Source organism: Cyanistes caeruleus, chromosome 11, assembly GCF_971803275.1.
Source record: "Cyanistes caeruleus chromosome 11, bCyaCae1.hap1.1, whole genome shotgun sequence".
Classification (NCBI taxonomy): Eukaryota; Metazoa; Chordata; class Aves; order Passeriformes; family Paridae; genus Cyanistes; species Cyanistes caeruleus.
The window spans coordinates 7,903,915-7,917,207 of NC_141711.1; the positions used below are offsets into that span (position 1 = coordinate 7,903,915).

General features: G+C 36.4%; 1 protein-coding gene across 6 annotated transcripts in view; it reads left to right on the forward strand.

Annotated features, from left to right (window-relative positions):
- The window catches only part of FHIT (fragile histidine triad diadenosine triphosphatase), a 532,732-nt gene that overhangs the window by 11,029 nt on the left and 508,410 nt on the right, over positions 1-13,293 (forward strand). The gene's annotated exons all lie outside the window — the stretch shown is intronic.

The window sequence follows — 13,293 nt, forward strand, 5'->3', positions numbered from 1 at the left end:
TGTGCTTCTCTCTTACACTGTGTGTGCAATGCAGGTGATTCTGGGTGGAATTCTGGGAGTCTTTTCCTGTGGATATGGACTGCAAGCAATGGAAGCTCAGTCTGAACACAGCTGATGTTTTCTAAAGCACGGAGCACACAAGTGCCTCACTGTTCCTGCAGTTGTGTGTGCACCTGGGATGGGGAATATCAGTGGCTGCTCTTGTCTTCTGGTGACAGCGCTGCTGCTTTTGTGCCTGTAAACTCCTGAGGCTGAAAAGTTGTGGCTGGGTTCTTTGAGCATTATTCATTCTGTCCATACATATTGTGTTTCTCTTGTTATCTGCTGAGGGTTCCATGTTCAAAACTGCCTGAATTAGTTATGCATTTGTCGAGTTCCCTTTTGTTTGGGAGAATGTGTACCATGTCTTCAGGAAGTTTGAAGAAAAAACTGGAGAATACAAAGAATTAAGTATTGTCAGTGTTGATGAAAAACATAAGTCAGAAAAAAATTGATAGCATTGTTTAAATAGCTTCTCATAAATGTGTAAGATTCTCATTAGTCCAACATCAGAAGTCTAATGAATATTAATGAATGAGATCAAAGACATTTAGAAATCAAAGCAAGTAAACAACAATTATTTTAAAGAATTATATAAGTTTTTAACTGCACAAAAATATGAATCATCTTAACAGAATGGCTCCATGAGAAGTTTTTATTCAAAATATTTTTCCTGAAAATTTTTTGTGTTGAACTAGAAAGGCAAAGGCAAGTATGTAACATAAACTAGAAAAATAGATACATCAAAACCTGAAATATATAAAATGTCTTCATTATGTTGTATTGAAATACCTAAATTAAACTGTGGAATCTAACAGGCTGGGAATTTTTACTTGGCCTGAGTCCATGATTTGAGCTCGACTCAGACTGTCAACACAAATTGGTAAATATTGAGAAGGAAATTACTTTTGGATGTCTCAGACCTTTAGTGTTTTCTTCTACATTTTTAGTACTTTTGGACTTAAGTTATCCGTGCTGAAATGTGTACATAGTGTAATTCTGTTAAAAAAGATAGGTTTACACATCATTTAATACAAGCAAGATTTTGATCATCAAATATCAGAATATGACCAGAACTATCTTCATCTCATTATCTGCTTTTCCAAATCTTATCTAGAACCAGCATGTGGTATGACCTGTATAGCACAGTTATTTAATCTTTGATCAGTACATGTTTGTACTATACCATGGGGTATTTCAGCATCACACTATGATGTGAGTAAATCTTCCAAGACTGAGGGAAATAACTGGAACAATCTATTAAATATTATTTTTAATTTATCTTCACATTTTTACTGTCATTCATTTAATAATTCTTTTATTTTGCTAAAAAAAATAAAAATATATGAGATAATGATCTAAGCTAAGTAATAGGTGTAGGCATGAGTTTAGGTATCTTTTTATTTCTACAAGTAAAACATTTTATATCTATAAAATTTTCTGTAAAATTCTGTGATGATTTTAGGCCATAATGGTGATATTACTCCAAAGGCCCTGCTCCCCTGGTGCAACCTGGAGAGTGTTGTGCTCATAAAGCACCCGCTCGCTCTGGGCAGTAGTGACATTATTTTGACAGCTTGTGATTCCTACGAACTTTAATGGCAAAGAGGATCCTTCAAATGCTGTCAGAGAAACAGTTTCATTTTGAACCTGGATATAAAGCTAATGGTATCTAACAGCTTTTAGTGTCACTGAATCAAATTCCTCAAGTAGAAAGAACGGGTGACATTCTGTTTTAAAGTGACCGTATGTTTGACCCAGTTTGGCGATGGTGGTGTCATCACAATTGTATCTTGCTGCTGTAGGCTCTTGCAGCCTGACAGGCGGAACAAGTTGCTTTAGCTCACAGAGCTCATCTGTCACACTGAGCAGCTTGCAGGTTTCTATTATCTGAATGAAATGTGGAGCAAGGACTTCTCCCTCCTCCCTGCCTATCAGCATAGTCAGCAGCCTGCTCACACCCCTGGTAATGCACTGAAATGAAATGGTAGAAGAAGAGAGAATAAAAAAACACTATTTCCAGAGATGCAAATGTAAGACAGATTTAATAATGAAATGACATGTGGTTCAAAAATAATAATTAAAAAAAACATGTCCAGGAACTAGATGGAAAGTTAATTTCCAAAGAAGGATTGAAATTTCCTTATCTGAAATGAGATATGGAAAGCTTTTAATTGTATATTTAAGACTCGAAACTAAGAACAATTTTATAATTCCATAGGGCAGTGACAGGCATCTGTTTTCATCATGAGCACTTAGCATTTGAAGTGTTCAAACCTTTATGGAGATTTTATTCTATTTTCCCAAAATAGTACCTAGAATTTTGTACCCTAGGCTAAATCTTGCCATAATCTCTACACTCTTTGTAGTTCTGTGATAGGAGCGGTGTTAGGGCACTGAGTTTGTGCTGGTTGCTCTTTGAAATTCATATGTGGCTGACTTGGCTGCTTTATTCTTGCAATGACCAATTTTTACTTATTTTGAGAATATTGGCAAAAGGTGCCCAAACCATAATGCTTAGTAAATATTGATTAGTGGTTTTTCTCATGTTAAGCATAGGAAGAAATTTTTTGAGCCTGTTACATCTAATTTAAAAATGTTTTTACTGGAATAAAATTTCCTAGTAAAATTTCAGCTAGTAACAACCACCAACTGGTTTCTATTTGTTATAATAAAAATGATTGTGGCAGTCCACAAGCAAAATGATTCACATGTGGCACATGTCAGGAATGCCCTCTGGTATTCAAAAATGAGATAGATTATGGTGGGGGAGACACCTGTTAATAATATTTTATTCAAAGTCATGCTGTACAACATTATTCAAAAGGAATACACCAGTTTGTATTTTCATTGTGGAAATGAGGAGCTGAATCACCTCAATCCAATGAAAAATAGGATTATGGAATGTATGGGGTATGTATGAATTAGGAAGCTATTTATATCTTTGGGTTTCACAGCTTCAGTGGAATAGAAAGGGTTATTCTGTGGTGATCGAGGGATTCGTGGTGAATTGCACAAGATCTGAGAAAATGAGGATTGCATTTATCACATCTAAGGAGGATGTCAAAGTGTGTGTCTGCCCATAACCCCATCAGTGGTAAAATGATGACGATGTGCCTTTGGGAGATACCAATCAATATGGCTGTTGTAAAGCTCAACAACGACTGATGCCATTCTATCTGGTAAGTTCTGGGGCTGGCTTAGAGAGCTATGGAAAGAAAAAAACAAAGAAAAACATCAGGTTTGTACCCAAGACCTGCTTGGAAAAAGTTTTAAATAAGTCTCATAAAAATGAAATGGGATGTAATGTTCTAGGTTTGAAAAATTAGATAAAGATGTTCAGCTGAATTCTGTTCACCTGGTCATTACAGAAAGCACTTACACACTATATAATCATTGAGAGCATGACACAGAACCAGAATGAGTGTGCAGTGAACTTCCCAAAGTGCAGTTTGTTGAGAAAACAGTGGTTGGCCTCCTAAAAAAAAAATAATAAAAAAAAAAAAAAAAAGAAAAAAGTTGATGATAATTCATTCAGAAAGCCCACTGGTTTGCTCAACAGAAATAAATCCTATGATTTCTGACCAGAATAAATCAATGGCAATGTCACAGATGAAGAATATCCAAAACAAGCTCAGAAGTAAAATGTAAGTGAACAGGAACATAGGAACATTTTAAACAGCAGAAAGCTGCTGCTTCTGTCACGAAACCTGTAACATATAAATTGTATATTGTTTTCCTTTTCCCAGTAAAAACTCTGAAACCTGAGTCAGATTTTCTGTGGACAAGAGTGAGGGATTTCTGAGGGAATAACCCAAATGCATGCTGATAAAAACATGAATATATAATGTACACAGGCGCACTTAAAATCCCTTTAAATATTTTCAGCAGTGATGAAGACAAAAGTACCTGAAATCTCTGCTCCTGTTTCCTAACTCTGAAGTTCCTAGCTAAAAGATTTGCAGCTTTTTTACTTGACTTGACCTGTTTTTGTTGGAATGGGTATCTTACTCCTTATGTAGCCAGCTCCTGCTAGTCTATATGATTTGAAGAATCATTATAATTCAGGTGCAATTCTGAAATTAAAAGATGCAAGAGGGTAGATGTGGGAGTTTTTTTGGGAGCAGTAATGAGGTGCAGACAAGAAGCAGTTCTCCATCAATTTTTCCAGGGAAACTGAAGGAAAGACTCAAACAATTTCAGTTTTGCAGAAATTTGTATTTCTTTTTGTGCTAAATTTAGATAAAAATTGTATCTGGGATTATGGAGTAGAGGTTTATAGTTGTAGAGATCAGAAGAGATAACTGAAGTTTTTCCTTTGAACTCCTTTGTGGGGAATGTAAATGTCACTCATTTCCCTCGATGGAGGCTGGTAACATGCTTGGCTGAAGTGGATCTGATGGAAAGTTTGTCTTCATTTGAAGAGACTGAAAGGGATTAAGTGTCCACTTCCTTTGGTAGTTAGTTCTGTTTTTTGTTAATCATCTTCCAGATTAAATTTGGGTTTGTAAATTGATCTTTTGTCTGTGTTGAGTTGTCCTTGTGCAGGATTGCTGGATGAGTTCGGTGTTAGTGGCCAAACAGCGGGGTCATTAAAGCAGTAGAGGGAAACAACATCTGTTAATACAGACTTTTTTCATAAAGTAGTAGCTGTCCAAAATAAACACGATTATTAATGCATAGGCCAAACGTAGATGCGTGTATTTATTATCTCTTTGTAGTCTCAAATTACAGAAAGAGGATACTCTAAAGGTAAGTGTATTTCTTACATTGCAGTGACAAGCGTTGCCTTACACCCTTTGTGTTACATTCACAGATCTTCATGCAGAGATTAAAGATAAAGCTGACAGGACAACTTCTTTAGCCACCTGGCTTCCCTAGCAGACAGAAGGGCTGAGTGATAGAGGTAAAACGTAAAGAAAGTTGATCTGCTGAGGGTCTCCAAATCCTAGGGAATAACTGCTGACTTCTGCTTTGTTCACAGTGGTTAAGTTGTGCTGGTGTAGTTATGTTTGCAAAGATTAATGCCAGTGTATTTAAAAATAAATGCACTGGTCCTTTGTCTGTTCCCTAGATTAATTATGCCAGGTGAGAAAAACAAGAAAATTGAAAGTGACTTTTTAATGGTTCTTCTGAATTTGCATGAGGCTTGCTTAGGTTGTAGTATGCATCAAGGATTTCTGTGGAAAGCAGGAAATTAAGATAGATAAGACTGCATAACTGTGGATTTTTCACAGTGTATTAAGTGGATAAATACATAAAATTTAGGTAGAGGAGCATAATAGTTGTCTGTGTGTATAACATCACAATAACTTTAGTCTTTGAAGATAGTTCAGCATTCTGTACTTGCTCATAAACGTGTCACTTAATTGTTCTTTGATTAATAGCTAAAGTAGAAGTTGAGTGGTTTTTTTGCTAAAAAGAGACTGGATATTAGATCAGGCAGCCTGACAGAGACCCATTTTCATCAATAAGCTATTTTGCTGAGATTCAGATATCCCATAAGCTTATATTTGTTTCAGCAGCTTCATCTTTTCATTTTTCACTTCATCTTCACCTTTTTCTGTTGTCACTTTCAGAAAGTTGAACTGGGATAATTAAAGCAGCCTGCGACATAAGAGAAAGATGTAGAAATTCAAGATAATCACATTATGCAATTAAATTTAAATTGATATGAATTTGTGTTGTTCTAATTGTAAATCACTGTGATCAACTTTTTAAAGACCAGTTAAACACCAGATTTGTATAGCCCATGTGGTGCATTCATAGCCCAGAAGAAGGAAATGTATGCTAAACTGCGGTGTGAGTTTGCTTTTTTTTTTCTGATCATGTTTGCCTTTTATGACCTGGTATGGTTGTTTTTAATATATATAGGCAGTTGAGCTGTTAATAGGTAGAAAAATATTTAAGAAAAAAGAGATTGGAGCAAGCAAATATTTCTAATGAATAAAAGTATTTTGAAAGGAAAACATTTAGGAGAAGCCACAGCAGCACTGTAGATTTACAGCTGTTTGTACCTGTATAATCTTTTTACCTTAAACCAATTAACCTCTTTATAATTACCTTTAATTTAGATAGATTTAGCTTCCACTTCGTGCACATGCACACACCCAGCTCTTTCTCCTGTTCTTTGGGAACAGAGTGAAAATGTCTGTTCAATCCCTCACAATACCTGCATCCTTTAGGTGGCACATCTGCACAGCTGCTGTCAGGTGCTGTTACCTGCATTAATCGTCAGACTTGCTTTTCCTTGGAGAGATCCTGGCAGGAGGAAAGTTCTCTGGAAAGGAGTTGGTGACTAATTCTTCCCTAGTATGAGCACATTTCTTAGATGCTCTAGTGCATGTAGATAGAAGCTCACCACGCCTTTGTTGTGAGGTGATGAATATGCACCAGCTCGTCCTGAAGCTGCTGTCCCACCCCGTTAGTTCTGAGTTAAAATCAAGCTGCTATGGTTTGCCCCTTAGCATCAGCTACTGATCTGGGTTTGATGTCAAATTAAGAGAATCATGCAACTTTTCTTTGGATTGAAGAAGTTGAGCTCTGTCCTTCGTATGTTAGTGGGATGTTAAGCACATAGGCTGGGTGAGCAGAAAATGGCAGTGGAGCATCTCAGCTGTAGAACCTTGTCCTTGGCTGTAATGGAATTGCACGTGGTGATCTCTGTGTCTCATTGAGAGCCTGATTGCTTTGCTTTTGAGCCCTGAGCAGCCCCAGTGAACTGAATCAATTTATCTTTTTGTGAGAACATGTGTGTTGAATTCCTGATTCTCTGGGCATGTTTGTGTTTGAGCTGATATTAGTCTGGCTCCAGACAGAGAAAACAGGAGCTCTGAAGGGAACTGAGGGTCTTTCATTCTGTAATTCTATGCTCAGTTCAAGTAATCAGCAGAGGAGTTAAGAATTACAAAAGTTCTCTTTCTTGTTGGTAATTTTTATAATGTGGAATGTGTATTTAGAATTGTTTAAGATGGAAAGACCTTTAAGATCGTTGAGTCCCATCATTAGCCAAGCATTGTCACTAAACCATGTCCCTAAGTGCCACATCTGCACATTCTGTCTTAGAATATAGGATGCTGGTGTACCTAGAATGTATGAATGTGGGACTTGCTTATTGAGTCATTGAGAATTAATTCTATGTACTGTCAGTTTTAAAATAGTCTCAGATTTTCCAGATGGAGAAAGAGTGAATAAAGTGAAAAAAAGAATAATAAAACCTTAATCACTGGCCCATCACTACCTGGCAATAACAGTACTATTTATTAGGTGGAAAGATGGAAGTGTTCCATTTGCAAAGCAGCACACTATGTAGTCACATTGTTTTACTGCTTGCACTGCAATGGATTTAAATTTGATCAAGTATCTTTGTCATTGAGACGCAATAAATGTTTCCCCACTAATTGTTTCTATTGCATTTTGTTTAATTTATTGTGGACATGAGAGTTGGAAGCACTGAAAGTTGCTCAGATTTCATGAAAGAGCTAGAGCAGTCTTGCCTTGAAACAAAACAGGAGTGTCAAGTTCCTAGAGGAAGAAGTGTGTTCCCTGAATGCATTTGTATTTCAGCAGATTAATTGAGAAATGGCTTAGTAAAAATCTGTTTTCCAAACCATCTCTTTCATATGCCTGAGATTTTAAAGACAATTTTCTCTAGTAGTTGTTTACTCATAAGATGATTGACTTTAATATTTTTGTGTGACTGCTGTATATCAGAGGCATCAGAGGGTTATAGAGATATACTTTGAAAATATAATTGCATTGACCAGCATAGATTTAATTTTTTTAAGTAAGTTATCTGAATTTGGAAATACCTGATGTTGGAAACCAGCTATGTCCTGTAGAAAGCAGCACAGTAGAATGGGAGTGAGTGTGTAGTTAATGTGTCCTTTTTAAGGAGAGAATATTTGTAGTACTAGAATACCAATTATGTTATTGGCCCTGCAGAAGAACTGAAAGGTGATTGCCTGAATTAAGGTGACATTGGGTGTGAGTATGATCGAATTTAAGCTCCCTCTTACCAAACACAATTGGTAAGCCCTTAGAATCTCCAAATAAATACTTGTGCTTTAAGGTCAGTTCAGACATCATGGATTGCTTTTCCTTTCCCTGATAAAAGCAGATGCAAGCATGCCAAATTGCTTTGCTCCAGCTTAACCCCAGCACTGTTTGAATTCATAAATGCTACAAAAAGAAAGCTTATTACCGCATATGACGGTGAAGTGGGAAAATGTCATGCCTACCTAATCTATTTCCTGGGAAGGGGAGAAAAATCTTTTTATTCTTCTACTAAGACCTGGGGAATAAAGTAAGGACTGGATGTGGTGCTGATAATCAAGGATTGTCTTTCATATTTTAAATTAATACCAACCCTGTATTTTCTGTTGTCCCTGATCTATTTTCTCAGAAATGAGACAGTAGAGGAGCTTTTTTTCTGTAGTGAATTAAAATACTATGCTGTATTTAAATGGTTTTGTTTTTTTTAACTTTACTTATTTTTTTTTTACTATTACACAGCTGTTTCTCTGAAGCTCTTGGTTTAAGGATAAATTGTTCAAACACTGGCACATCATTTAGCAGAAGAAGCAAAGCACTGCTGCATTTTGGCTTTATATGGTAACTATATCAGTATTGGAAAGGCTATCAATGGGAGCTTTGCTTTGAATTGATAACAAGTACATAGTTTTAAATAACTTGGATAAGAACAAAACACTCCTAAAATAGATTGCTTGAGGGGAAAGTAGGTTTTCACACTGTAAACAGTGTTCTTTGAAAGCTGGGAGAAGGAAAAAAAACCCCACCATAGCACAGTACAGTAAGTTAAATCATTACATTAATTGAACATTTGTCTATTTGCAGTGGTTTTGCTTTGTGGATGTCAGTAAGATGAATGGTTGAGAAAGGAAGTGAAAGAGAAGTAGTAATGGATAAGATTCAAAACAAAGTAATTAACATTCATAGGTTGTAATTGTGGATAATGTGTTAAGTTCACTTTCCTGAAAGTGGTTTAGTGGTGGTGTAAATTACTACCTGTAATCAACTTAGTAAATCTATAAACACAATTTTTGTAACAATATGTTCCTCAAGTTTTAAGTGGGGGTGACTAACATCTTGTGTTGTATCAATGAATCTTATTTTATTTCACCATAAATGTTATGCAAAATTCTACTTCATTATAAAGTTGAAATTCTGCATCTAACAGGTATTGAACTATTTTCTTTTGGAAGGTTGTTCTTAAACTTGAATGCCTCTTATTGTAGTTCTAAGTCTGAAATAGGGCAGGTATTTCTTAAGCTCTTTGGTAGACAATTTGTCAGCCCAATGAGATATGGATAGGATTTTATAGGATGCAGATGGTGGAGGAAAATGTAGTATTTCACTGCTAGCATGAGCTTTTCACTTTGTTTCTGATGACAATCCAGTTATTAGATTGCTGGTTTTCTCACAAAACATGGCATGTGGCTGCCTAATTAGATTGCTTTAAAGCCCATTGGAAATGCCGATATATTTCTCATAATCCTTTTGCCTTGGGTTGCTGTTGTTAAAGGTTAACTTCTCAGTCTTGGGAAAAAGGCTTGTTCACTGGGCTAAACATGAAAAATGCATTATCCTTGATGTTCTGCTTGATGCTCTTGGTTAAAGTATAATGTGCAACAGAATTCTCTCTATACTATGTCTCTTGAAGCTGTAGCTGCTGTGCAATAATGGTGAAAAGATGCTCGGATTACAGTTATAGGGACTCTACTTTATCATACGTGGTAAGTGATTAAACTTTTTTCATTCAATTAAAGCTTTTGGCCCAACTTTTTTTAAAAGAGTGTCAGTAACGAAAAAGCTTGGTCTGGGTAAGTGTGTGTTATTTGACACTGTAAACAGCATTGTCTTTGTACAGCATACTGCATATATATTGCACAGGAAGGGTTTGCATTTAATAAGGCACTTGAACAAAGTGGAAGGATTTTATTTTTTTAATATGCCTTATAATTGTCCATGAATGAAACCTACATATCTCAGGCTTCACTGTACACTTTTAACTATTAAAAAGAGAATCCACACTTTTGTGTGAGAGCAGTATATCATTTTAGGGAATTGCTTATTTAAAGGTACTCAAAGGCAGTTGCAGAGAACTGAAGTCACCAAGAAGATTTAGCAAAGAGCTTTGAATACTTAACAGGAAAACTTGAAACATTTGAGCCCCTCCAGTTCATGTAGCCTCAGGGTAAACATAAAACTGAAGTTTGAAGCCATTCAGTGAGCAAAAGCAGATCCCATACTGGCATGTATTTATTGTTTTATTGGAAACACTTCTGAATGAAAGCTACTGACTTGCATCTTTAACCCCACACTACAGTTTTGTATCTCAAGCTATTGTTTTCCACCTTCATTTTCAAATTATTCAAAGAATTTCTTGGAATCTCTGCCAATCTTCTCAAAGAAATGATGTGAGCAAGGAAGGTAGAAAATAACCTGTTCCAGCTGCTCTCCTGGAATACAGTGTCTGGTGGCTGTCTCAGGCCTGAGAATCCATCTCAGGTGAGATGAGCTGAATGCTTGCAGTGAGTGTTCGGGAGTGGCTTCACTGTGCAGAAACCCAAACTTGGGTTCAGTGCCACAAAGTGAGGATGACTTTTGGCCACATTCTTATGAAATATTGTAGTCTTTTTTGCCTTTCAAGTGTTGGTACTAATGGTTAGAACAGAGAAGCTGCAGTAGCCAGTTGATTCTGTTTTTCCAGTGTCAGCGTTCTGTATTCTGTATGAGGAACATTAATCCTTACTATAATTTGCAAGTACAGTTTAAAATAATAGGCAAACCTGTTAACCTGCAGGTAGGTAAACCTGCTTATTCTTGTTATCATGAAAATGAGATGTTGAATAAGACAGCAGTAATCTGAACCTATTATATTTTATGCTATTTAAGTCAATACTTCATAAACATTTGTTTCGGTACATTCCTCTAGTTAATGCTATGGTAATGCTAATCACTGCTACTGTCACTGTTTAAAACGTTTTGCAAACTGAATTTTTTCCAGGAAAATCTTTGCTGACTTCCAAGCCTGGACAGACAATGCTGAAAGGTCCTAAAAAGGACTTGCCCATTTCTTATGTGTTTGAAGATTGATTATAAGAATAAAGATTTAGTGATCAATGCAGAATTCTAATTTAATTGGAGAGTAGTAGAATGCATTTTTTCCCCTCTTCTAACTTAGAAACTGAATTTTTTTTATTTTTTTCATTTTTTTCCTACCTGGCAAAAGCTAATTTAATCCAACTGGATTGCACATTCGAAATGTACAGAATTTTGGTCCTATTTACTGAGTATCACTCCCTGGATATATCTCAATTTTCCCTCACAAGACTGACAGATGCCTAAATGCAAGAGATTGTTCTTGTCATGGGAGGCACTGACACAAATTCAGTTGTGTGGGTTGTTGGCTCTGTCTGATGTTGTCCCTTCTAATGCTACAGAACAAATCACCTTGCACAAGGTAAGCAGCGTGCCCTGTCTGCCTTTTATTGAAAGCTGTTTCTTCTGATCTGTCATGTCATGAAATCCTGTTTGAACAGTGTTCTTGAACAGTCTTGTGTTCAAGCCAAACTTTCACAGCAGTTTTCTGTTGCAGAGTGATCTCATATGCAGCGTTTGACTGTGGATGAGTATCAAAGGGCCTATTCACTGCAACATGAAAGGCTTTTACCTGCTGTGACTAAACCATGTTAAATTGTTACAGACGTGCAGGTGTATTTTGTGTTGGCAGGACTGTTCGAGCATAAATACTTCTGTTCAATCACCAGGTAATGAAACCAGCGAACTTGATTTGTCTCTTTCACGTGAATTAGGGAAACAGATTGACTGAGGAACATCTTGCTGAAGGAGCATTTGCTTCTGAAGAAGTTCCGTCTTTCCTTTAAACTATATTTTGTTCACTGTATTCTATGAGTCTTCTAATTGCATGTTGTTCAGAAGAGGTTTACTGTAAACATAGTGTGCTCACAGTTGTATTGAAAGAGAATATGATAAGCTACAGCTTCATTGAACTAATTAAGAACTTCCTGGCTTTGTTAGCGCTCAGAAAACTTGACAGCAGTTGTATTGTACTTCCCCCCATATGTTTCGAAAAAGCTGTATTGTAACTGGTATAAGGATAAATTTTTCACGTGAGTGGTACCTTCTGTTGTACTGCTGACCCTGATGGAAAAACTAAAAAAGGCAGCTCTGGTCGTTATCAGCTAATTAAGTATTTCCCTATTCACATTGTACAATAAAGTAATTTTAAAATGAGGGAAGGAAGATGTCCCTGTTGACACTCTTGGTCTACGAGAAAAAGTGTTGGTAGAGAAATCTGCTCTCCAAAGAAGGAAGAAGCATTTACAGTCTTAAAGAGAACTTTTGGAACAAATACTGGTATGGGCAACCCTCTTTCTTGGGAGGGGTCATTGTGAGTGAAAACTTAAAACCCCATAATGGTTTATGGGATTTCTGTCCACTAGTGTCCATACTGCAGAATACCATGTTTTGAGTTTGAGTTCTCAGGGCAAGCTGCCATGGGTGGAGATGAGACATTCATTTTTTTAGAGCTGTATTCTAGTCCAAGTTTTCCCTCGGTGTTTTAGAATAAGTAGGATGTACTTGGGATGTGAAAAAGAGATGTTGGTTTGCTTAAGAATGCAACAATTCAGAGCACCCTGGAGTTTTTTTTTATTACAATGATGATGCTTTTAGTGTTTTGGTTGACACAAAGAGGTGGAAGGAGCAGAGGCAAGATACAATTTTCTTCAGTAAGATGAACTAGAGTTAATAATGTATTACTTTACTTGAAAAGCTTTTGAGATTTTTTTCAGAAGATATTTTGATGAGTTCAGAGAGAACTTGGTGGTATCATTAAATAAGTTGACAACTTCTGTAATCAGCTTTTTGGTATTATAGCTCAAGGGAAAGTCAATAAACTTTGATTCCTAGCATTAATGTAATTATTTCTGCCTCCCCTCCCCCCCTTTTTTTTCTTTTCTGGCTCCTTCTGCAAAAGACTGCAATAATCTAATATAATATCAGATGGCCAAAAGCAATTCAGTGTTCAGAAAGTCAGTGTCCCCTAGGATGACGTACAAATGTAGGAAAACTGGGGGTGGAATAAATCATTTTCTCTGATCTTGTTAGGGATGAAATTATTACAGAGAAGTGAATGTAATTTGCTGAATATTCTGTGTGAGAGAAGTATGAAGCTCCTTTGATTATCAAAGGTGTTTATTATAAGAG